Genomic DNA, 26,574 nt, shown 5'->3' with positions numbered 1-26,574 from the left:
AATTGAGTTAAAAATGTTAAATCACTGATCCATGTTTAATACTAGATATAAAAGCTTATGAATTAATTTTTTAAATTCTCCATGCAGTAGTTTTAGTTTTATTCTGCTAACATGTCCTCATTTTTGTTTTTTTTATTCTTTATTAACATGCAGCATGGCAGAACAGTGTGTTCAGGTACGGCAAATAGAGACACCAATGATGTTTTGATAAAAATGCCTGTGACAGCTTTTCAAGTGCACGTGATAGTTAGTTGCCTTACTTTGTTCCTTTACCCTGTCACATTTTAGATATAAAGTGATACCTTTTACAGTTTTTTAAAAATTCCAAATTAAGATGTGTTTATTTTCATAAAGCAATTTTCAGGGTTTGATTAGTTTCAGATAATAAAATTAATGGCTTAAATGCCATTCTTCTGTTTATTATTAAAAGTAAAGACCACATTTTTTCCTCCTGTTTTATTATATCTCTGTTTGTTATCCCCAAATTATTATTCTTCCTATTTACTAAACAAGGTTTCAATCTAATGTATATCAAACAGGATGTCGCTTAATTGTCATAATGAGATAATGGTCCATAGAGAAGGGGGCTGAGGAGAAGGTCATTGAATAGACTGGTTTTGAATAAGGTTTTCTCTAGAGCCAGGCACTTGTCTGACATAGCTAGAGAAGGAGAATACAGATGGAGATATACATACACATCTGCATGTATTTATATATGTCTATCTACAAAAAGTTAGCGTGCGTTGTAGGCATTGGATATTTTCCCATGGATTCTGATTCCCAAGTGTCGAGTAAAAATGCTATTATTTTGCCCTTTTATTTTGAAATACCTTGATTTTTCTTTATTTCAACTGTGTTTTCATCTACCCATTATTATCGTTTGTACCAGAAGTTAAAAGCACAAAGTGGTAAATGCATGGAGTTTGGGTGTATGGGAGAGTCTAAGGGCGCATGGGACCAGTGTAAGGAGATGGAGAGGAATGGCTGGCTGGCATGGGATCAGGGGTTGATAACAACCAGGGGCTGATAATGGTTTAGGGTTTAAATTTACTTGACTGATAAAAGGACTGGCATTTGTGTCTTTTCAGAAAAATGTGTTCACAAGCACCTAATTCAATTTGCAAATTTGTGAATGCAGCCTTCCTATGTATTTTGGAGTTTGTCTCATTAAATCCAGCCATAGTTTTGTATTTCAGAGAAAATGGGATTAATGCCTCTTAACCTCGGGAATTCAATTATCACCTTGGCAATAAGACTTAACTAAATGGAACAGAATTTTTTTGGTCGAATTAAGAAAGGACAATGGACCAGAATGATCATTCTCATCAGACATTATATTATGATGTAGACATTACTCAAAATTTGACTGAATGGTTATTTCTCCAGAGGTTAGATGTTTTGGGACTCGGTGTCTGATTCCCGTAGATACATTTGCTTAGAATTCCAAAGAATTTAGATTTCACTATTTTACACTGAATAACTGAGCTTTCATTTTAGTAGTGATGGGCAGTGATGCGTTTAAATACAACATGCATGTTGACTTCTTGGTATTTCACATACAAAAGTCCAGATAACCCCCCTTTCCCCCCTCTCTATATGGATCCAGTGCTTATAATGCTTTCCATAAGTGATGCTCCCCCTTCTATAACATGTTGTAATATAAAACTATTTTAATCTTTGACATTAAAATGGGTCATTTCCTCTTGATACTCCAAAGGGGATATAATGATTTCCTAAGTAAGTGTGGATAATGAACCAAAATGACTAGATCATTTTTATTTTGAACACGTATGATATAACTGCCTGGATATTTTGGTTTCCTACACCAAGGTTTATGGTAGAATCCCTTTCTTCCTTTTCTTTTTTTTTTTAAGATTTTATTTATTTATTTGAGAGAGAGAGAGAATGAGAGAGAGAGAGAGCATGAGAGGAGAGAGGTCAGTGGGAGAAGCAGACTCCCTGCCAAGCAGGGAGCGTGATGCCGGACCTGATCCCAGGACTCCAGCATCATGACCTGCGCCAAAGGCAGTCGCTTAACCAACTGAGCCACCCAAGCACCCCAGAATCTCTTTATTTCAAAACAGGGGTGGGAATAAGAAGAGCAGGATCACTGTATGCCTTGTAGAAATGCAAATTTTCCCCTATATTTAACCGTTTATCTAAGGATAACCATGGTATAACCAATTTAATATTAATAATAACATTAATGATAAGAATAGAAGCAGCTGTCACTATTCATTAAGTACAGGGATGTGTGTGCGGGAAAATCTACTTCATGACTTCAAGACAGTGAGAAGAATAAGATAAATATTTGGCCAGGAATTTGATTCTGATGTTAAGATTTTTAAGTGATTTGCTTTCCTTATGATTTAACTATTTTTCCTCTGAAGGCAGAAGGAAGGTCCTCTTAATTATAAGCATTTCCTAATTTTACAATTTTCTGCATCAGTGTAGTAAATATTTAAGTTATTTATGCTGGTTGAGTTTGTGAAATGGTGGTATAAGTCAAGTGATAAAATCTAGCTGTCATTGGAAAACTGTGATAAGAGAAAACGGTGGAAAAAATGTGAACATTCATGGAAGTATTGTCTTTATTTTAACCTTGTCAATAAGTACAGGAATTTTAAACAGCTTGCAGCCCCATTTGATGTATCTACTCCAACATCTTGATAAGAATGTGATTAAGGCTTGCTCTCCTTCATAAATGCCTGGTGGTCACTGATACTTGTCAAAGAGTTAGTGGTCTTTGTTCTTTTCCTATGTCTTCTCTAACACAGTACCTTGTTCTCTGTGGCAGAAGAAGGAATTTGTGTGGCTGAGTTTGGTGGCACTGACATTCAACATTTTCCGCAAAGAAACAATTCTCTGTGTTGTTGTTGTTGTTGTTTTTTAAAAGATTTTATTTATTTATTTGACAGACAGAGATCACAAGTAGGCAGAGGCAGACAGAGAGAGAGAGAGGGAGAAGCATGTTCCCCGCTGAGCAGAGAGCCTGATGTGGGGCTCGATCCCGGGACCCTGAGATCATGACCCAAGCCGAAGACAGAGGCTTTAACCCACTGAGCCACTCAGGTGCCCCAATTCTCTGTGTTTTTAAAACAAGTATAAAAGTAAAGTAAAAGTAAAAGTAAAAAAAAAGTGAATGCACTCAACCAGCCATCTCACTCCTAGATAACTGAAGATATATGTCTGCTTGAAAAGTTGTACATGAATGTTTATAGCGGCATTATTCATAATAGCCCCAAAGTGAGAACAACTCACATGCCTATCAGTACATGAATGGGTTAACGAGAGTGGTATATCCATATAATGGAATAGTCTTGTCATAAACAGGAATGAAGTACTGATTCATGTTATTTATTTTTTTTTAAAGATTTTATTTATTTATTTGACAGAGAGAGATTTCAAGTAGGCAGAGAGGCAGGCAGAGAGAGAGAGGGGGAACCAGGCTCCCTGCTGAGCAGAGAACCCCATGCGGGGCTCGATCCCAGGACCCTGGGATCATGATCTGAGCCGAAGGCAAAGGCTTTAACCCACTGAGCCACCCAGGCACCCCCTGATTCATGTTATTAGGTGGATGACCCTTGAATACGTTTTACTAACTGAAAGAAGCAAGACACAGAAGTCCATGTATTGTATGCTTCTATTTGGAATATCCAGGAGAGGTAAATTCATAGAAATAGAAAGTCAATTCCTGGTTCTCAGGGGGCTGCTGATGCGATGGGATTTTTACTGGGATGATGAAAATGTTCTGTAAATAGGTGATGGTGATGGTTACACAATTTGTGACTATACGAGAAATCGCTGAATTATACAGTTTAAAAGGGTGAATTTTATGGTGTTTGAACTATATCTCAATATAAAGTGTTAAAAATATAATACACTATGGAAACTTTGGAAAATACAAAATTACAAAGAAGAGGAAAATCATTTTCTAAAGACAGTCTTTTCATAGTTCCAAATATTTATTCAGGTGTTTTTTAAAGATTTATTTATTTTATTTTGAGAGAGAAAGAGAAAGAGAGGAAGCTTGAGTGGGAGGGATGGTTAGAGGGAGAGGGAGATGAGCAGACTTTCCGCTGATGTGGGGCTTGATCCCAGGACCGTGAGATTGTGACCTGAGCCAAAATCAAGAGTTGAATGCTTTAACTGCCTGAGCAATCCAGGTACCCTCAAGTCATTTTTTAAAAAAATTTTTTATTTATTTCTTATTTTTTATAAACATATAATATATTTTTATCCCCAGGGATACAGGTCTGTGAACCGCCAGGTTTACACACTTCACAGCACTCTTCATAGCACATACCCTCCCCAGTGTCCATAACCCCACCCCCCTCTCCCAACCCCTCCATCCGCCCAGCAGCCCTCAGTTTGTTTTGTGAGATTTAGAGTCACTTATGGTTTGTCTCCCTCCCAATCCCATCTTGTTTCATTTATTCTTCTCCTACCCCCCCTAAACCCCCATGTTGCATCTCCATGTCCTCATATCAGGGAGATCATATGATAGTTGTCTTTTTCCGATTGACTTATTTCACTAAGCATGATACCCTCTAGTTCCATCCACGTTGTTGCAAATGGCAAGATTTCATTTCTTTTGATGGCTGCATAGTATTCCATTGTGTATATATACCACATCTTCTTTATCCATTCATCTGTTGTTGGACATCTAGGTACCCAGTACCCAGTAGTGCAATTGCTGGGTCATAGGGAAGTTCTATTTTCAACATTTTGAGGAACCTCCATGCTATTGTCCAGAGTGGTTGCACCAGCTTGCATTCCCACCAACAGTGTAGGAGGGTTTCCCTTTCTCCGCATCCTCGCCAGCATCTGTCATTTCCTGACTTGTTAATTTTAGCCATTCTGACTGGTGTGAGGTGATCTCTCAAGTCATTTTTTATACAAAGTTTTTCCAAAGCCAGTATATTAAATAACATTTTTGTATCCTTTTTATTTTTTTGCCATTGACATAAATTATCCGTAAATACAATTTTCAGTGATTAATGCACTGATTTTCAATCTTTTTTTTTGTTGTTATAACATTATAATAGTGAAGAATCCTCTTTCAGTCATGAGTACAGAAACACAACTGATTTAAGGAAAAAGGAAATTGATTGGCTTACATAATTAAAATTCCAGGGTTGTGGCTTCGGGGGGGTAACTAAATCAGATACAGCTGCTCAAATAGTTTTTTTTTTAATTTTATTTATTTATTTGACAGATCACAAGTAGGCAGAGAGGCAGGCAGAGAGAGAAGGGGAAGCAGGCTCTAGGCTGAGCAGAGAGGCCGATGCAAGTCTCGATCCCAGCATGACCTGAGCCGAAGGCCAAGGCTTAACCCACTGAGCCACCCAGGTGCCCCTCAAATGTTTTTTTTTTTTTAAGACTGATTTAATCTCTTAGCTGTGCTTTCCTGTACACTGGATAACACCAAAATGGCCAATAGAGCAGCTTCTATTAAGCAACCTTACCTCAAAGAACAGATCTCTTTTTCCATAGTTCCAGAAAGTTCCGTAATTCACTTTCCTTGACCTAGTTGGGTCACCTGCTCACTAAAAATCAATAACGATTTATGTGTTGTAAGAAGGTGGTAAAGTGATAAGTGCTATAGGAAATAAAAAAAAAAATGGTAAAGACAGATTTGGAGTGGCTAACAATTGGTACTGGTGTTGCCAGTCTTTTAACTTTTAACTATTCTAGTGAGTGTTTAGTGGCTGTGTGATTTTTTAGTTTCATTTTGCTGATTACTTATGTGGTTCAGCATCTCTTCATATATATATTGGCTATGTGTCTCCAAAGAAAAGGATTGTCAACTTTTTCTTATAGAGCTACAGAAGTTTTTAAAGTGTTCTGGATATGATGTTATTTATTTTGGAGAGAGAGAGAGAGAGAGAGAGAGAGGAAGTGCAAGCCAGTGGAGGAGCAGGGGGTGAGGGAGAGAATCTCAAGCAGGCTTCCTGCTGAGTGTGGAACCGAGCATGGGCTTGATCCCAGGGCCCTGAGATCATGACCTGAGCTGGAAACCAAGAGTCAGATGCTCAACCTACTGAGCCAGCCAGGTACTCCAAGATCTTTTACCTCTTTGCTTAGGGTTTATTCTTAGGTATCTTATGGTTTTTGGCATGTTTTACAGTTTTCTATATAGAGGTCTCACATACCTTTTACTAGATTTATTCTTAGGTAGTTGAGGTTTCTTGCTGCTGTTTTAAATTGGTATGTTTTAAAGAAATCTTTTTTTATTTGTTTCTGATAGAAATATGGTTGTTCTCTGCATATTGACCTTATATCCAATACTCTTACTTTTTTTGTGTTGATGCTAATTATTTATAAGTTCTTTTGTATTTTATATTTTTTGAATTTTTATTTTATTATTTTTTGAAAATCTTTTTAAGAGGGGGGAGGGGCAGAGGGAGAGAGAAACAGAATCTTTTATTTTTGTTTTTATTTTTATTTTTTTAGTATCCTTGAATATACATTTATTCCAAGATGGCATTTTTCAAACAGCTTTGTTTATATTTATTTTTTATTTTTATTAACCTATAATGTATTATTTGCCCCAGGGGTACAGGTCTGGGAATCATCAGGCTTACACATTTCATAGCACTCACCATAGCACATACCCTCCCCAATGTCCATAACCCAGCTACCCTATCTTTCCAGCCCCCTCCTCTCCAGCAACCCTCAGTTTGTTTTGTGAGACTAAGAGTCTCTTATGGTTTGTCTCCCTCCCAATTCCATCTTGTTTCATTTTTTCCTTCCCTACCCCGCACAACCCCTGTCCTGCCTCTCAAATTCCTCACATCAGACAGAGCATATGGTTATTTTGCTCAGCATAACATCCACTTAGTTGCAAATGGCAAGATTTCATTTTTGATGGCTGCCTAGTATTCCTGTGTGTGTGTGTGTGTGTGTGTGTGTGTGTGTGTGTGTGTGTGTGTGTGTGTATCTTCTTTATCCATTCATCTGTTGATGGACATTTAGGCTCTTTCCATAGTTTGGCTATTGTGGACATTGCTGCTATAAGCATTCAGGTGCATGTGCCCCTTTGGATCACTACATTTGTGTCTTTGGGGTAAATACCCAGTAGTGCAATTGCTGGGTCACAGGGCAGCTCTATTTTCAATTTTTTGAGGAACCTCCATACTGTTTTCCAGAGTGGTTGTACCAGCTTGCATTCCCACCAATAATGTAGGGTTCGCCTTTCTCTGCATTCTCGCCAATATATGTCATTTCCTAACTTGTTAATTTTAGCCATTCTGACTGGTGTGAGGTGGTATCTCATTGTGGTTTTGATTTGTATTTCCCTGATGCCGAGTGATATGGAGCACTTTTTCATGTGTCTGTTGGCTATGTGGATGGAGAGACAGAATCTTAAGCAGGCTCCATGCCTGCTGTGGTCTGACATGGGGCTCGATCTTACAACCCTGAGATCATGACCTAAGCTGAAATCAAGAGTCAGATGCTTAACTGACCCAGCCACCCAGGGCCCCCAAAGATTTTGTTTTCTTTTGAGTAATCTCCACACCCAATGTGGGGCTCAAACTTACATCCCTGAGACCAAGAGTCACATGCTCCATTGAGCCAGTCAGGTGCCTCAGTAAATTCTTTTGTATTTTTCAAAGAATGTAATCTTTATCATCTGTGAATACTGTTTTATGTCAGTTTTCATTACCATTTTTTCATTGCTTGTTCTTGTCTATTTAGGACAAGGTCAACCTTGTACTGGTTAGGACTCCAGGATAATGTTGAGTACAAGTAGAGATAATGGGGTGAAATTTTTATCTCAGGTACAATCTCAGAGGGAAAGTTTTTTTTTTGCGCTACCATTTCCCTGATGAGTACAATGCTTATTCAAAGTTTTCTGTAGAAATTCTTTATCCGATTAAGAAAATTGTCTTGTCCAATTTGCTAAGAAATTGAACTTAATCATATACTTTATTGTTTTGAGTTAATATGTTGACTGTTAAGACAACTTTGCCTTCCTGGAAATATCCTAATTTGGTTATGAGATATGTATACACACATATATATGAGTATATATATATACACATACACACATATACATATATATGCATATACAGTATATGTATATACATATGCGTATACTATCTCTACCTCTACCTCTATTTCTATCTCTCTCTCTCTATATATATGTTGCTGGATTTGGTTTGCTAATATTTTGTTGATGATTATTATGGCTATGTTGATGAGTTATAGCCTGTAATTTTCCTTTCTTATAATGCTCTTGTCAGCATTGGAGCCTCATAAAAGAAGTTTCAGAGTGTGCTCACTCTTTCCATTCTTTGGACTGTATAAGACTGGAATTATTTCTTTCATGTTTGATAGAATTTGCTGGTAAAGAGCACCTGGGTGGCTCAGTTGGTTAAGCATCTGCCTTTGGCTCAGGTCCTGATCTCCGGGTCCTGGGATTGAGCTCTGCAGGGAGCCTGCTTCTTTCTCTCCCTCTGCCCCTCCCCCTACTCTCTCTTAAATAAATAAATAAAATCTTTATAAAAATTTTGCTAGTAAAATATTTGGTCCTGAAGCTATCTTTGTAGGAAGATTTTGTTTTATTTTATTTTATTATTTTTTGTTTGTTTTTAAAAACTTTATTTATTTGAAACACAGAGAGAGAAATCACAAGTAGACAGAGAGGCAGGCATAGAGAGAGGGGAAAGCAGGCTCTCCACTGAGCAGAGAGCCCGATTCGGGACTTGATCCCAGGACCCTGAGATCATGACCTGAACTGAAGGCAGAGGCTTAACCCACTCAGCCACCCAGGCACCCCTGTAGGAAGATTTAAAATTATGAATTCAACCTAAAAAAAATAATATAGGCTTATTTATATTTTCTATTTCTTCTTGTATCAGCTTCGGTACATTATATAGAATGTGCACATTTCACGTAATTTTTCACATTTACAGGCAGAAAATTTTAAAGACTATTTTTGGGGTTCCTTTGGTGTTTCAAGATATTAAAACAATTTCACTGATTTAAACAGGAATTCACCAGCTATTAAAATACCTTTTATTATAGAACATATCTTTATAGGAAGAGCATTCTAATACATATATGTGTTGGAAATAAATTTAAAAAAATAAAGTTCTATGTAAGTAGATATATACCTACCAAGACTGAGTAATAATTACCAGCATATTAGAAGCTCCTGAGTGCTCTTCCCTGGTTGAAATTTCCTCTCTTCCTCACATCTATGTTAATGATTCCCTGATATTTTTTTCATAATTTTCCACCTCCTGTATACTTTCCTAAACAATGTATAATTTTGAGAAATGGAGTAGCAAGCCCAACTCTAGTTGTGTGGGAAAGGGTAGTTCATGTTGCCTCTGTTAGATAAAAACTCCCCAAAGATAAACCAGTTTCTGGATCACAGCCTGGTCTTGGGTTCCCCTGAGAATGTACGGGACCCCCTTCTGGGGAATCCAGGGATCAAGGTTATAAATGAGCCCTGTGGCATCTTTTGCTGAGTGATCATCTAAGTGGGAGAGTGGCCTGCTTTTTATTTTTGATTCAAATCTGACCGTGGCCTTGCTCTTGTTCACAGAAGTAGGTCAAAGCAGAACACTTTTGTGGACACAGAGGGGAGGGGAGAGCGAGCACTTTGTCAGCACATTGGGAGATGAACAAGTACAGATCAGAATGTGGACCTGCTCTCCTAGGCCTTCTGTCCTCGAGTTAGAAAGATGGTCCAGGAGTAGGAAGGACCCTGTGTTGACTACCATCAGCACAACCGTCACTTTCGCCACACTGCTACCCTCAGGACTGGTTGTGCTCAGTCTGGTGCACAGCTCTTACCTTGGGATTTCCCTTCCCTCTCTTTGCCTCTCTCCTGGGTTGGATCTTTTGTTCCCTATGTCCCATGTTTTCTTCTTTCTCGATTATTCTTTTTAGATCAGTGCCTGTATTCCCTTGAGCAAGAGTGCCCATGAGGTTGACTTTTGGAAATTGTGCAGGAATGAGAATGTCTTTATTAGATCCTCACTTTGACAACTCTCTACTTACTCTGTCGACTGCTTGCTTCCATTCTTGCTCTGGAGACGTTTGAGCCTTTCTGATCCTCATCCTTTGTCCTGGATTGTTTTTTGTTTCCTCCTTGAAAGCTTGTGGAATCTTCACTTTGTTCTTAGTGTCCTGAAATCATCATGTTCCTGATTGTGTTGTTTGGTGTGGATCTGTTTTCACCCATTGTGCTGGATGTACATAGACTCTTTTAGTCAGGCAACTTACATCCTTCTGTCCTGGAAAATTCATGTGAATGATTTCTTTGATGCTTTTCCTCCCTCCTTTTCTTTTCTCTCTTTCTGGAATTCTGTTTTTTGGCTGTTGGAATTTCTGGACTTTATTTTCTTCTATTCCATCTTTCTGTTTTTGGTGTTTTTTGTTGTTGTTGTTGTGTTGGAAGAGTTATTTATTTTTAGAGAGAGAGCGAGCATAAGTGCACACGAGCAGGAGGAGCATAGAGAAAGGAAGAGAAAATCTCAAGCAGACTCCATGCTGAGTGTGGAGCCTGACCTGGGACTCCATCTCACCACCATGAGGTCATGACCTGAGTGGAAACCAAGAGTCTGACGCTTAAGCAACTGTGCCATCCAGGCACCCTTTTGTTTTTGTTTTTGGTTTTTAGTTTTTGATTTACTTTCTTGGTCAACTTTATTTTCCAGTCCTGTTATTGAGACCTCTTTTTTGCAGTTCTTATTTGAATGTAGTTTTATATATATAGTATCCTACTCTTGTTTCACACATTCATATATTTTCTTATCGCCTCAAACATATTAATGATAGAGACTAAAACAAACAGAAAACAACCATTTGGAAGAAAGAGATTACACAGGGAGGAAAGAAATTTCCAGAAGTGTTCTGATATTTAGAGTCCTTTCTCAGATGTCTGGAAGTCCTTGGCTGTCTGCTTATAATTGAGTGTGGGAGTCTAGAGCAATGACTTGGACTCTGAGCTGTCCAGTAAGGCTTACTGATTTTGAGCTTCACTGAAGAGTCACCTGGATGGGCCCCCAGGTAAGATTCTTCAGGTCTTTCTTTCGGGACTGCTCAGATTCCTCAGGGTAGAGTGCTGACCTCCTGCTTGGATGGCAGCTGTCGGTGGGAATAAGAGTGGGGGTCTTGGCATTCAGCAGTCAGCATGCAGGTGATCGCCGAATCCGTTTGTTTTAGGAAAGGTTCTCACCCTCAGCTGGATCTCCAGCAACTCCGTTTTATCCCTCTTTAGAAATGAAACCTTCACACTTTTGTAGGGATGGGAGAGGAGTAATTTCCCAGCCTCATGAAGTAGAGGGGAGCACCTAGGGTCGCAAGTGTTTCTCAACAGCCTCCTCCACGTCTCCTCAGACCTGGCTGCCTGCCTCTGAGTGTTCTGTGGACTATGTGGGGTAACAAAGCTTTGACCTGTCTATTTGGGATTTGGCTTCGTAGGATCTGCTAAGTCAATTTCTACTTGTCCATATGCTTTTTCAGCTTCAAAATTCTGATGTTGTCTGTTTCTTTTCCCCCCTGGTCCTTGTAGGTTATGATAAAAATCCCTGTACTGTGTTTTTAGTGTGGTTTCAGCGGGGGCCAAAATTACAGGCAATTTTTTTCAGTCTTTCTCCTTAACCCAGATGTGCACATTCCTTCTTCCTTTTTTTTTAACCCACTGAGCCACCCAGGCACCACTCTTCTTCCTTTTTTTTTTTAAGATTTTATTTATTTATTTGACAGAGAGAGAGAGATCACAAGTAGGCAGAGAGGCAGGCAGAGAGAGAGGAGGAAGCAGGCTCCCTGCCAAGCAGAGAGCCCGACTTGGGACTCGATCCCAGGACCCTGAGATCACGACCTGAGCCAAAGGCAGAGGCTCAACCCACTGAGCCACCCAGGTACCCGTGCACATTCCTTTTTAATGGACTCATTTGTTTTGATAGGTGAAAAGCAATCAGCATTTTCTCCCCAGTTTTAGTGAGATATATTTGACATATAAGGAAGTTAGCATTTAAATTAAGGTAAATTTGCCTTACTTATATTTGGAACTTTGTGGCAGAATTGTGAATTTTGGCATCATCCTGTTAATATTGATAACAGATCTAGGTATATTTTGATATATAATTAGCAGTTTGGTCTGCCCTGAAGTAACTTAGTAAGGATTTGACTAGATGAAAGAAATGAGATTATAATTGCTTATGATATTTTTAGCCACAGTTTCCTCTCATTTTCTTTAAATTCTTTAGTGTCTTGCAGCTAAGGATCCTTTTTTTCTGTTTTGTCCTAATTTGCTTATTCTTTTTTTTTTTTTTAAAGATTGTATTTATTTGACAGAGAGAGATAGTGAGAGAGTGAACACAAGTAGGGGGAGTAGGAGAGGGAGAAGCAGGGAACCCCATGTGGGGCTCGATCCCAGGACTCTGGGATTATGACCTGAGCCGAAGGCAGACGCTTAACGACTGAGCCACCCAGCCGCTCCTAATCTGGTTATTCTTACACATAGTTCACGTTTGTATAATATTTGAAATAGTAACAGCTTTTGAACCTCTGACTTCTGAGAGATTCTTGTGGCTTTGGGGGGAAAAAAACCAGCAGATGTTTCTTTGAGCCTTTACAAAGGGAAATGGCTTTTAGAAAAAAAATCTGAATCTCAAAGTCGCAACATTTAGCGCCAGAGGAGAACTTAAACCTGATTTCTACTCCTGATTACTCCCAACCTTATGGCTGAGCTGGGTGAGGTGTGGGGGAGTTGAGAGCTTTGCTAAAACTCACTGAGCTGGTTGGTGACTCAGGAGTTTCCTGGTTGGTATCCTTGCTTTCAGTTATGACAAAAGAAAAATATATATCCAGCCAGCAGGGGGAGGTCTCACTCTCTTCTAAGCTTTTTTTAAGAGGAGTATTAAATTTATGTTCTCTGTACAGTAGACCTCCTTTATCCATAAGCAGTAGGTTCCAAGAACCCCAGTGGATGTCTGAAACCTCGGGTAGTGCTGAAAACTCTATATGCTGTATTTTTTCCTGTATATCCATACTTAGGATAAAACTTAATTTATAAATTAGGCACAGTAGGAGATTAACGATGACAATAATAAAATAGAACAGTTATAATATTAAACTATAATAAAGGCTATGTGAATGTGGCCTCTCTCTCTCTCAAAATATCAGATTGTGCTGTACACACTCTTCCTGTGATGCTATGAAATGATACAATACCTGTATGATGAGATGAAGTAGGGATATGATACATCAGGAACATCATTTGCTTCTGGACCATGGTTGACTGTGGGTGATGGAAAGCCAAGCCACAGATAAGGGGGAGCTTCTCTGTGGTCTGGGCTTGAATCCCATTTCTGCAATTTACTAGATATGCAGTCTCCTGCAAGTTTCTTAACACCCTCGTGCTTCATTTTACTGATGAGTCTTCTCATCAGTAAACAGGGAATGATAATACCTACTTCAGAGCGTTGTTATGAGAATTAAGTGAGTTGTAGTATGTAAAATGGTTGGAATAGTGTTGGCTATATTCTTTACTATTATGCCCATTATTGTAGGAAGGTTTAGAGGCTGCCTTTTCCATCAGCATTTGGATATTCACCTTTTTAAGGCAACTGTGAAGGTTTCTAAAGCTCCTCATATGTAGAAAAAATGATGGGGTGCGGGGAGTGCCTGGGTGGCTCAGTCACCTTTCACCCAGGTGGTGATCCTGGCGTCCCAGGATCCAGCCCGCATTGACCTCCCTGCTTCTCCCTCTGCCCCTCCCCCCACTCGTGTGTGTGTTCTCTCTCACTCTCTCAAATAAGTAAAAAATCTTAAAAAGAACCCCGATGGGGTGGGGCTATTGGAGGAGGAGATAGCAAATAATCATCATAAAGTTTTTTACATTTTTTTAGTTTTCTGGGAAAGAAGAGCTCACTCTTCTCCAAAAACGTTCAACGGGATTGCTCCTCTTTTATGTGTTTTAGTTGGTAAGAAGATATGTAGACATGTTTTGGGGATGCATGTTATATCTGAAAGTAGGCAACTGCCTGTCTGCAGTAGGAGCAAAGATGAGAATCACCTTGAAACATCTCCAAGAACTAGGATCAGAAGAATGATAGGCATGTGCCTTGGGGACATACGTGCCTCATGGGGAGACATTTCAGGCAGAGATAATGGGCCAGAGGCCGGGAGAGCATCAGGTGTTTGGGAGACATTTAGTACTCAAAGGTTGCTGGATACAAAATTGAGGGCTGGAGGCAAGTAGCAGAGCTTGAGGTTGGAGTTGACATGGTGTCCTATAGAGTGATGTGGCTGGATTTCTCTTTCAAGGGTGACTCTGGCATGAATAAGGAGGACAGGCTGGAGAGGGTCAGTGGACATGAGGTGTATCAGGAGGAGGCTGGCGCAATAGGGCAGAAGAATTGGTGGGCCCAGGGAGAAGGAGCCCTGGGAATGGAGAAAAGGCAGTGAGATGTTTCAGACTGGGAGGATGGTGTGGCAAGAGGAGGACCCTGGGGACTCGAGAATTTGGGTAAGGTGTGGGGGGCTTCGGTAAGTGCTTACAGCTGAGACCCCTGAGGGGCACCATGTGCGGCAGCTAGGGAGGAGTGTAGAATGGCCAGATCACAGAACCCGGGTCATGGAAGAGCCCAGAGACGAGAGCTGGGAGGAGGAAGCTGTTGGAGGACAGAGACAGTTTCAAGGAATTTTAGCTTCTAGAGAACAGTTTTCAAGAGCTATTGTAAGGCACCTGTGGCTGTACATATAATTACTATAGAGAAGTCAAATAGGACAATGATGGAAAAGGGCATTGGATTTTGCCTTTTTAAATGTTGGAGAGGACTTTGTTTCAGTCGAATGGTGGAAACAGAAGCCACATTACACTTGGGTTATACCACAGGGGTGTTATGTTCCTTCCAAAGCGTTTGGTGATGGGATGAGATGGGTTGAGAACTAGGCTTGTCCTGACTTCCGTGTATGGAGCCTTTCCTGTGTCCTCTTTGGTTATTTTTGATTAACCCTTGCCTCCTGTTAACCCTGCTATTCCCTCTCCTTAGTTCTACCAAAGCACCAGTAACAAATAACATATATGCATAGTTATATAAATTTATGGTGGTAATTTGTTTCTTTATTTCCTTCGCCCGCCATTAGACCCCTCTCTCCTGGGGTAGAGAGGCTGTATCATTCACCTTTTTATCCTCAGCATCTGTTACAGTGCTTGGCATTACAGTGGAGCTCACTGAAGATCTGTTGGATGGATGGATGGGGAGTGGGGTGGGGTGGATAAATAAGAGATCGGATCAAGGTTGCTGTGCACCTGGGAGGTGACTTGGTGATGGAATTGAGAGAGACAGGCAGAGCAGGCTCAGAGCTTGTGAACAACAGTGCTGTTTGGAATCATCACTTTGGTAAACCGGAAAGGGACCCATTAAGAAGGAGTGGTATTAGGATTGCTGAGATTGGAACTTTTTAGTTAGTAAATGTGCAGAAATTTTGTAAAATTATAAAATCTTAGAATTTTGGAGCTAGAAGTTTCCTCAGAATTAATCAGTGTCCCTATAATTGAACACAGGACACTAGTGTGTGTGAACTGCCTTCCTAGCGACACTGAAAACTATTTGGAAGTTTGGCTATTTGGCAAGTTTGTATTTATTAATTGATGATATTAATGCAGTCTTAGCTCTATGTGACGAAGGAGTGACTAGAGAAAAATTAGGTTATATCAGTCTAGTTGGAAAGAAGGTCTGAAAAGTTGTTCGAAAATTTATACATCAGGCAGCAGGATAATAGCAAATACAGATAGTTCAGCTGCATTGTCTTATCTCCTTAACCGCATTGTAAAAGTTTACTTACCTGACTCTAAATAGGCATCTGACTCTACCTCCCTCCCCAGGATGTTGGACCACGCCCCCACCCCGCCTGCTTCTTTGTGTTTTTGTCATGATTTTTATGTTTGATAGATTATGCATCATTGAAGGGTAATGTAACATCATTTTTTTTTCCTGGGAATTGCACGAACAGGTAGGTGTTAGCAACAGACTCTATAGAAATATGCATATGTATATATATATTTTAAAGATTTTATTTATTTGAGAGAGAGCATGAGAGAGAGAGAGAGCGAGCGAGCGAGTGCATGAGTGGGGGAAAGGGGCAGAGGGAAAAGGAGAAGCAGATTCCCAGAGGAGCAGGGAGCCTGATGCGGAGCTGAAGGAAGCCGCTTAACGGACTGAGTCACGCAGGCACCCCAGAAATATATTCTGATATCTTATGTTGGGAAAGAATAGTTTCTAATGAATGCATATCACAACCCGTGCCTAGCCTTTTAGATGGAGTTTTTTTTTTTTTTAAGATTTTAGTTATTTATCTTATTTGAGAGAGAGAGAATGTGAGCAGTGGAAGGGGCAAAAGGAGAGAAGATCTTAAGAAGACTCTATGCTGAGTGTGGGGCCAGATGTGGGGCTCGATGCTATCAGCCTGCGATCATGACCTGGCGGAAACTAAGAGTCAGCTGCTCAACTCACTAGCCACCCAGGCACCCCAGACAGAGCTCTTTTCTGGTTTCATCCAGCATCGCCTTCTCAACACCATTTGCAAAAAGGGGATCCACTAAGGCAACGAGGGAGTTTGCCCTCTGGCCTGTGATCCCTCCCATAAGTTTTCTGATAGGTGGGAAACTTGTAGATGGGCGGTTTGGTTCTTTGCCTGTCTGCATCCACACTGCTGCCATTCTGCAGACTGGCCAGTAGAGGGCAGGCTTGCTCCTTTCCCTGATCTGGGGCTCTGCCCCACCTTCTGGCCCGTCTCCTTCCTGCTCAGTCTTTCTCAAATCCAGCAGTCTTCTGATTTGTCAGACCACACAGTTTCTAGAATCAGTATGTAATATAATTAAAAACGAATGGAAAAAAAGGCACAAAAGTCATTTCTCTGTTTTCTCCACACAGTGTGACTCTTGGGCCTATCTCTTCCAGCCCGTGTTGATGGCCTTCTCTGAGTTTTTCTGCCCTAACTCTCCCAAGATCAGTCACAGAAAGTATAAGGTGCTCAATCTTTGAACCTTATGGTTTTCAGGTGTTAGATGATGACTCTTAATAGAACATTAAAAGGGCACCTGGGTGGCTCAGTCAGTTAAGAGCCTGCCTTCAACTGAGGTTGTGATCCCAGGGTCCTGGGATGGAGTCCCACAGGGAGCTCCTTGCTCGGCAGAAAGCCTGCTTCTCCCTCTGCCGCTACTTCTCCTCCTTGCTCTTGCTCCCTCTCTCTCTTTCAAATAAATAAAATTAAAAAAAAAAAACTTTTAAAAAAGAACATTAAAGAGGGTTCTCGTGTTTGATTCCCGCACCAAGGTCCTCAATACTTCAACTGTCCTACAGAAAAGTTTGATGGAGCTAAACAGTCTGTACACATCCACATTCATAGATTTTGTTGCTTTTGTTCTTGGAAAGATGTGATAATAATAATCCTCCCTCTTAGAGGAGGAGCTAAATTTATTGTGCACCGTATTGGACTGAGTTCTGGAGGCCTGGATTCTGTTTTTGGTGTTCCTGTTTTTTTCATCAGATCATCCTGCTTGCCTGTTTGTAAGCTCAGTGTTCTTCCCGGGGCCTTACTGGTGGCTCTTCTCCAAGGTGTCTCACTGAGAAACTGTGTTTCCTCTTTTGAAGTTTAACTTGCTGTATTTGGGAGTGGGGAGTTGGGAGGATTCATGCCACACCAGAAAACATAACAGATCTCTTGAGGGTAGTGACTTCTTCTCTCTGCCATCCCAGCATGACCTTTTTTTTTATTTAGTTGCAATTTTATCTCTAAGTTCTTTTTTTTTTTTTTTAAGATTTTATTTATTTATTAGAGAGAGTGCGAGAGAGGGAGAGACAGAGCACAAGCAGGGGGAAGGAGAAGCAGACTCCCAGCTGAGCAGGGAGCCGGATGTGGGACTCAATCCCAGGACCGTGAGATCATGACCTCAGCCAAAGGCAGCCACTGAGCCACCCAGGCGCCCCTAAGTTCTATCTGTAAGTGAACGTTGAACAGTGAGTAGAAGGCATCTCTGTTATGGTCATTGCTAACAAGCAACCCCACCCGTGTTGGGGGGTGAACTGTAAAGTTTGCTCCAGCTGTGTTGGACCCATCAGCTTTAGTACCCGGTGCTATCTGTGCCCTCTCTGTGGAGGGCTAGGGCCTGGCTTTCTTAAAGTTGCCCTGCACTTGAGTTTCAGTCTGTGTTTTACTTGAAACCACATCCAGAGTGTGTGTCACTGCTGTGAATATAGTTAGGGAATGTGAGCCTCCGAGTGATTAAATGACCTGAGTTTTCCCAGGAAGTCAACCTAACTTCATAGACTGATGAAACTGGAGATCCTTGGGCATCATTTAATGCAATGTACTCATTTTACAGATGATGAAGTTGCAGGCCCAGAGGGACTAAACAAGATCTTTACAACCACCTTACACCTATTAGGAAGGTCCGTATTAAAAACAACAACAGCAACAACAACAGAAAATAACAATGTTGACAAGAATGTGGAAAAAATGGAAACCCTTGTACATTGTTAGTGGGAAAGTATAATAGTGTTGCTACTTTGGAAAACAGTATGATAGTTCCTTAAAAAATTAAAACTAGAATTATCATATGAGCCAGCATTTTTATTTCTGGGTACATGCCCCAGAGAATTGAAAGCAAGGTCACGTGTCAACCCATGTTCATAGCAATGTTATTCATGATAGCCAAAAGGGGGAAGCAAGTCACGTGGCCATCAGTGGAAGAACCGATAAACAGAACGTGCCGCAGTACAGTGAGACATAATCCAGCCTTCCTGACACAGGCCACACGGGAACGAACTTTGAGGACGTTGTGCAAAATGAAGTAATGCAATCACATTAATCCTCTATGATTCCACTTACATGAGGAACCTAGAGTCGTCAGAATTATAGACATAAGGTAGAATGGTGGTTGCCAGGGTGGGGAAGAGGGAGGAATAAGAAGTTATTGTTTAATGGGTACAGAGTTTTAGTTTGGGAAGATGATGTTTTGGAGATGGCTGTGCAACAGTGTGGATGTACTTAACACTACAGAACTGTAGACTTACAATGCTTAATATGGGAAATTTATGTTGTGTGTATTTTAGTGTGTACGCACACACAAATGCCTGTGGCCACATGGGTAGCTGGTGCTGTATTTCCTCCCACCTCCTGTCCTGTGCTTGTCCTAAAATGCCATTCAGGGCATTTCTTTCGCCACAAAATTACACATGGATCAGAAGCTAAAGCATCTTTCCTTCGACGGGTTTATTACCATCCAGAAAACTAATTTTCATTGTTGATGTGTGGATGCTGTTTGACTCTCTACTCCCTCTCCCTCACATCACTTCCCATTCTGTGCTCCAGGCAGCATGAGTTACAATGCGGTGCTGAAACTCACCCTATTCTCTCCACCACTGCAACCTCCCCTGCCTGCTACTGTTTTCTCCACCACCTCTACATGGTAATTTCCTCTTCTTTCCTTCCTTCTCCTTCCCTCCTTCCTTCCTGATTTTATCTATTCACTTGACAGAGAGAGAGCATAAGCAGGGGGAATAGCAGAGAGAGGGAGAAGCAGACTCCTCACTGAGCAAGGAGCCAGATGCAGGGCTCGATCCCAGGACCCTGGGATCATGACCCAAGCTGAACGGAGACACTTAACTGAGCCACCCAGGTGCCCCTATATGGTAATTTTTGTTTTTAGGGTCCAGCTGAGCCATCAGCTGTCCTGCAAAGTACGTTTGTCCACATAGTCTGAATTAGATGCTCACTCTTTTCAGGGTCACCCTGGCCACATGGAATTGCTGTACTTTGTTTCCTGGTCTGTATCTCACACTGGATTTGATGTTTCCAGTGTCTAGAACACTGCTTTTATAGTGTAGGTGCTGGAAAACGTTTGCCAAAGATGAACCATACCTTGGAATACCTTACTATAAGGGACACATATTCAAAATTGCTTGATACCAAGTGCCAATCTGCAACTCTCTGGCTTTTTTCCTTTAAGGGCATCTCTCATTTTGTTTTTAAAGATTTTATCTATTTATTTGACAGAGGGAGAGAGAGAGAGCGAGTGCACAAGCAGGGGGAGCAGCAGGCAGAGGGAGATGGAGAAGCAGGCTTCCTGCTGAGCAAGGAGCCTGACATGGGGCTCCATCCCAGGACCCTGGGATCATGACCTGAGGCGAGGGCAGACACTTAACCATCTGAGCTACCCAGGGGCCCTCTCATTTTTTTTATTATGATAAAATGCACATAACATTTTGGTAAGATGGTAAAGAAGCTTTACCATCTTAATGATTTTAAAGGGTACAGTTAAGTGACATTAAATACCTTTATATTATATAACCATCACCATCACCTGCCTCCAGATCTGTTTTGATCCTGCAAAACCATGCCCACTAAATAAGAACTTCCTATTTCTCCCTCTCCCCAGCCCCTGTCAACCAGCATTCAGTATTTATCTTTTCGTTAGCCTACTTGTTTCACTTAACATAACATTGTTAAGGTTCAACCATGTTGTAGCATAGGGCAGAATTGCCTTCCTTTCGAAAGCTGAATAATGTTCCACTGTATGTATATGCTATATGTTGTATATTCATTCATCTGGTGACAGACACTTGGGGTGTTCCCACCCCTTGGCTCTTGGGAATAATGCTGCCACAGAGTAGCTCTGACTTTATAAACACGGCGAGCCTGTCCTTGTGCCATTCATACAGCATGAATGAACACACTTTCATACCCTGAATTCTTTTTTAGCTTAAAAAAGAAGATTTTATTTATTTATTTTAGAGAGAGAGTGTGTGAGCGAGCACAGGGGGAGAGGCGGTGGGAGACGGAGTCCCAAGCAGACTCTACTCTTGAGTGTGGAGCCCAACTGGGCTCAATCTCACCACCCCAAGACCATGGCCAGAGCTGAAGTCAAGAGTCTGACACTTAATTGACTGAGTCACCCAGACGCCCCTACTCTGAATTCTTTATAGCCTTCATCCTGAGCCATTTTTTCCATCCATCTGCTTTCTGTCCTGTTCCAGTCTCCCCAGCTTTGATCTTGGGACTGTTGTTTTTTTCACTTGAAATTGCCTCTATGGCTTCCGTCCGCTCCTGTGATTCATACCCGCCCACTTGTTTGTGGTTTCAGGTCAGTCATGCTGCAGGTCTAGTCTGAACACTTGCTACTATACCTCGTGGGGTATGGGATCTCATGATGGAAGGTCTTCCCCTCCCTCTTCCTCCTGTACTTTCTTCTTCCCTCCACAGCTTTCCCTTCTGCGTTTCCCAGCTGCTCCCATCAGAGAAAGGAGGATTCTCTGGCAGTAGTTCACCCATGCTCTGCTCTGCACGAAGCCCCTCTTCTTTACCCTACGTTCCTGCCCCTCCCTCTCCCCACGTCTCTCGCGACTGCAAAGCCTGGGAGAAATGAAAAATGACCTCCTATACTAGGGACAACCAATAGCAAAATATAGTCCCTGCTCCCTGCAGCCCTTGTTAGGGGATCTGGACAGGGGCAGCAGTGTTTCGGATCTATTCTGATGCAGCCATCTGACTTCTCCACTGCTATGTGCTCTCCGGCCCCGCGGTACACCTTTCCTCCTCACTCCTCCGCTTCACTCTCAACCTGTTCCTCCTCTATCATTCCCCAAAGTACCCCTGGCATGAGGCTGGTTGTGAGCTGAAGGTTCCAGCGTAACACGGAAGAAAGCTACCCCATGCATGGAAGGACACGAGAAATGTGTCTGAACTGAATTGAGTCTGAAACGATCTTGTTCTTAAGTTCTGTTCTTTGACAGTCATTTCTGTTAGGCCCTAGTAATTTATTTTATTTTATTTTAAAGATTTCATTTATTTATTTGAGAGAGATTGAGAGACAGAGCACAAGTGGAAGGGGAGGGACAGAGGAAGAGGAAGAAGCTGGACTCTGGATACAGGGCCCCATCCCAGGACCCTAGAATCATGACCTGAGCCGAAGGCAGGCGCTTCACCTGAGCCACCCAGGCCCCCCGCCTCCCCCGTAATCTATTTTAGTGCTCAACTGTCCTTACTGTTAGGAAGCCAGAAGACTTAGGGGGTGGAAGGTAGACTCACATCACTGGCCTAATCTAACTTCTCCTCCTGGAAGAGTCAGTCATAGAGGAATTTGCTGCCTCTATGAGGTTAGGTAGGATGGTAGAAAGCACCCTAAACCCTTCTCTTTGACTAAAGTTCATCTTGAGTCAAATTGTACATCAAATTTTCTAATGCAAATGTTGGACATATGGCAAGGGAGCATCTGAAGTCTTGACTCACTGCATCCAATCTTCAGCATCCATGAGATTTTGCTACCGTGTGTGATATTGTGCAAGAGTTTTCAAACACGTTTTTAAAAGTCTGGGCAATTTGGTTTGAATCATCTCAAATGTTATCCTGACTCCGAGATGTAGTAATTACAACAGCTGCTCCTTGCACATGAGGGAATGCAGCAACGGCACGAGCATCATTCAAGACTGATTATACCCTGAGTCCGCGTCATTTAGCACTGGCTCTATGGAGAGGGTCTTGGGTTGTTGCTTTCTCAGCTAATTAAACCAGCTTCCTGTTTCCTGTTTCACATTTGGCAAATTCTTTTTAAAGATAAATCATTTCTGTGGTTTCTTGGGGGAACTTCGAGGTGACCCAGATTTTCCTTGGATGAGTTCTGGGGTGAGCTGATGCAGAAAGACATGCCCCATGGGGTTTCCAACCAGCCTCCCTCTCTGAGGGCACTAATTAACCTGCACGCCCCATCATGTTGTCATAGAACATACAGCTGATTTTCTGTAATCCTAGCCTAAGAACTTCCCTCGTTTGCTCTGGCATCATGGGATTCTTGTTGTTGTTGTTCATGGTCAGGCTAAGCTGACCTTGCTGAAGCAGCTCCTTTGTTACTGCCAACCACACTTTGTTTTAGTAGGTAAAGAGAACAGGGAGAGTTTGAGGAAATGATGGGTACTTTATTCACTTTTGGGTAACATAAATGGGGCTGTGAACAAGTCTTTCGGAACTTCCAAAATGTTTTTGATCCTGCTCAGATAAAAAATATCTGGTTCTGGGGCGCTTGGGTGGCTCAGTGGGTTAAGCCTCTGCCTTCGGCTCAGGTCATGATCTCAGGGTCCTGGGATCAAGCTCCGCATCAGCCTCTCTGCTCAGCAGGGAGCCTGCTTCCCCCTCTCCCTCTGCCTGCCTCTCTGCCTACTTGTAATATCTCTCTGTGTCAAATAAATAAAATCTTTAAAAAAAAGTCTGGTTCTATTTTATTGGCATAGCGGATAGAGTGTAGCTTTGGAGTGAGACAGACCTGGGTTCAAATCCTAGCCCCAACACTTACTATTTCTGTGACTTTTGAAAAATTATTTCATCTCTTGGTTTGTTTGTTCCTTCTTTCTTTCCTTCCTTGGTTCCTTCTTAGGGAATAAAAAAAGTCAGGAAAGTACAAGGAAAAACACAGGAAGCTCCTATATTCTCACTACCCAGAATTAATGGTATTAGATTATATTTTTCTTTTAGGCATTTGTTTCCAATGCTTAGCAAAAAATTATCCTGGTAATGTATGCAAGTACTTCCTTTTACTCCCATTTCTTGGAAGATAATACCTGCCTTTCTGGGTTAAAAGGAGATCATTAAAGCACCTAGCTTAGTGGAGACTCAAAGTAGACAATTGGTATGTGATGGTTGTTGTTATTAGTTGTTCATCTCCTTTTATCCTTGCTTCTTTCTTTGTGTATCTCCCTTAGAAAATATAGTCCTGGGAAACTGACAGACTTGTAAAAATGATTTTTTTTTTTGGACTAGCTAGTTCTCCTTCTGGGATGTCTTTGCTACGCTCAACTCAAGGAATTAGTGTTAATACATGTAAGAATGTGGAATACACCATCAAACTTATTTATATTGCAAATCAAAATTTATTGAAAGTCCAGAACATTCTAATAAATGATGGGCTACATTTGGGAAACCCTTTAAAGTGAAATGATTCAACCAATTTTTGGAGACTTGCATACATTATTTAAAAAGTTATAATATTGGTGGAATGGAAAGATTGAGAAGAAAATTGCTTACTTAAATTATGCTGTGAATGATTGATTTCCTGCTTGTAGCAATCTTGCAGAGCAAGTGGCTGTTGGGTAATTAATGCTAGGACTTTATTAATTCACGAAGAGCAGGGAAGGATTAGCTTGTCTGCATTGAAGTGAATTCTCCTCAACATGTTAAAAAAAAAATCAGGATGATGAAAAATGTGGGCAACTTGTCAATTTAAATGATGTCTTTTTTTTACGGGCTTCCTAGACTAGTTTTGCACTAAAATCTGTATTCCAAAATGGGTAGTGACATAATAAAAGAGCAAAGATGCTGGAGTGTGCCGGTTGCATTGTTTGTAATCGATAGCAATATTGATGAATTATTTTAAAATGTCTATCCTTTAAAAGAGAATCTCGGGGCACCTGCGTGGCTGTCATTTGAGTGGCTGACTCTTGATTTTGGCTCAGGTTGTGGGATCAAGCCCTGCCTTGGGCTTCAGGCTGAGCGCAGAGTCTGCTTGTCCCTCTGCCTCTGTTCCTCCCTCTGTTCTCTCTCAAATAGAGAAATATAAAATCTTAAAAAAAAGATAGTCAAAGTGCCTTTTGTACTATATATCTCTCTAAGATGTATTTATTTATTTGTTTGTTTGTTTATTTATTTATTTATTTATTTTAGAGAGAGGGAGAGAGAGAGCGTGCGTGTGAGTGCACACTTCCTGCAAACAGAGGGAGGAACAGAGGGAAAGGGAGAAGGAGAGAGAGGCAGGCTCCACTCTGAGTGGGGAGCCCATTGCAGAGCTCTATCTTACCACCCTGTGATAATGACCTGAACTGAAATCAAGAGTCTCATGTTCAACCGACTGAGCCACCCAGGTACCCCCATTGTCCTATATATTAAATATATAATAGGGGGAGCCTGAGTGGCTCAGTTGTTAATTGTCTGCCTTCGGCTCAGGTCATGGTCCCAGGGTCCTGGGATCTAGCCTCACACTGGGCTGCCTGGTCAGCCAGAAGCCTGCTTCTCCCTCTCTCACTCCCCCTGTTTGTGTTCCTTCTCGTGGTCTCTCTCTCAAGTTGTCTCTCTCTTTCAAATAAATAAGTAAAATCTTTTAAAAAACCCAATATAATTGATCATATTCATATAGAGCTTACTGTGGACCAGACAGTGTAGTAAGTGCTTTACCTGTATCATTGGATCATTAGAATAACTCCTATAAAGTAGGTACTTTAATGGTTCCATCTGTGGATGAGAAAATTGAGACAATGAGTTTACTCCAACTACGTAGCTACGGAGTGGTAGAGCCAGGTTTCAGATCCAGGCAGCTGGTTCTAGAGTCTGTGATTTTTAGCTACTATATTGCACTGACTGCCATTATATCTAGCATTTCTTTTTCTTTTTCTTTTTTTTTAAGTTTTTTCCCCCCTTATTCTTAGAGCATTGCTTTTCTCACTTTTATTTTTTTTTTTTAGAGATTGTATTTATTTATTTGAGAAAGAAGGAGCGAGGGGGCAGGGGCATTGGGAAAGGGAGAAGCAGACCCCCTGCTGAGCAGAGGCCTGACGTGGGGCTTGATTCCAGGATCCTGAGATTGTGACCTATGCGGAAGGCAGATGCTCAACTGACTGAGCTACCTAGGCACCCCTATATCTAGCATTTCAAGAGCATCTTTCACCTGATATGTAGAGCAAGTATGTGACATTTGAGCGTCACATATTTTGGAAACTTGTCAGGGAGACTAAGAATAGTGTTTTTAGATTTTTTGGTACATTGTACAAATGTCAGTCAAAATAACTGTTTATAAACACATCTGCTGCTTTTTTCTCTTGTAGTTGAATAAAAAGCTCTTTTTCAATGAGTGGGAAGGTATGGCTCTTTTTGGCATGACGAATTTATGATGTTTATTTTTAACATTCATGTACTGAGTACCAAATGTGTACAGAGTCCCAGGCTTGCTGCAGGCTGGGGAGGGGAGAGATACAACAATGAGTAAGACTTCATCCCTACACTAAAGGAGTTAATGATCTATCGAGAGGAAAAGATCTTCCTATAAATAATTCAAACACATAGATGAATCAGCTGTGGGGTTGGGAGAAGTGTGTCATATGGAATATAGGTGTTAAAGCAGGTGCCATTTCTAAAAAATTACTTATTTTTATTGAGAAATAATCTACCTATAACACTATATTAGTTTTAGGTGTACAACATAATGATTTGCTATATGTATATATTGTGAAGTCATTGCCACAGTATGCAGGTAACATTTTTATTTTTTTATTTTATCGTTTAAAATTTTTATTTGAGTATGGTTGGTGCATGATGTCACATCAGTTCCAGGTGTACAACACGGTGATTCAGCTTCTTGTCTATTATGCTGTGCTCACCACGAATATAGCTACCATTTGTCACCATATAATGCTATTACAGTATCGTTGACGATATGCCCTGTGCTGAACCTTTCATTCCCATGACTTATTCACTCTATAACTGGAAACGGCATCCTTCACTCACCTTCATACATTTTTTTTTAAGATTTTTTTTTCCTTGATAGAGAGATCACAAGTAGGCAGA

General features: G+C 41.1%; 1 protein-coding gene across 3 annotated transcripts in view; it reads left to right on the top strand.

The window, feature by feature from the left end:
* TBC1D30 (TBC1 domain family member 30) overlaps positions 1-26,574 on the top strand; it is an 81,488-nt gene that overhangs the window by 5,779 nt on the left and 49,135 nt on the right. The gene's annotated exons all lie outside the window — the stretch shown is intronic.

This window comes from Meles meles, chromosome 7 (assembly GCF_922984935.1).
Source record: "Meles meles chromosome 7, mMelMel3.1 paternal haplotype, whole genome shotgun sequence".
Lineage (NCBI taxonomy): Eukaryota > Metazoa > Chordata > Mammalia > Carnivora > Mustelidae > Meles > Meles meles.
Note: the sequence above shows the minus strand (reverse complement) of the source record. Positions and strands in the feature narration are given on the sequence as shown.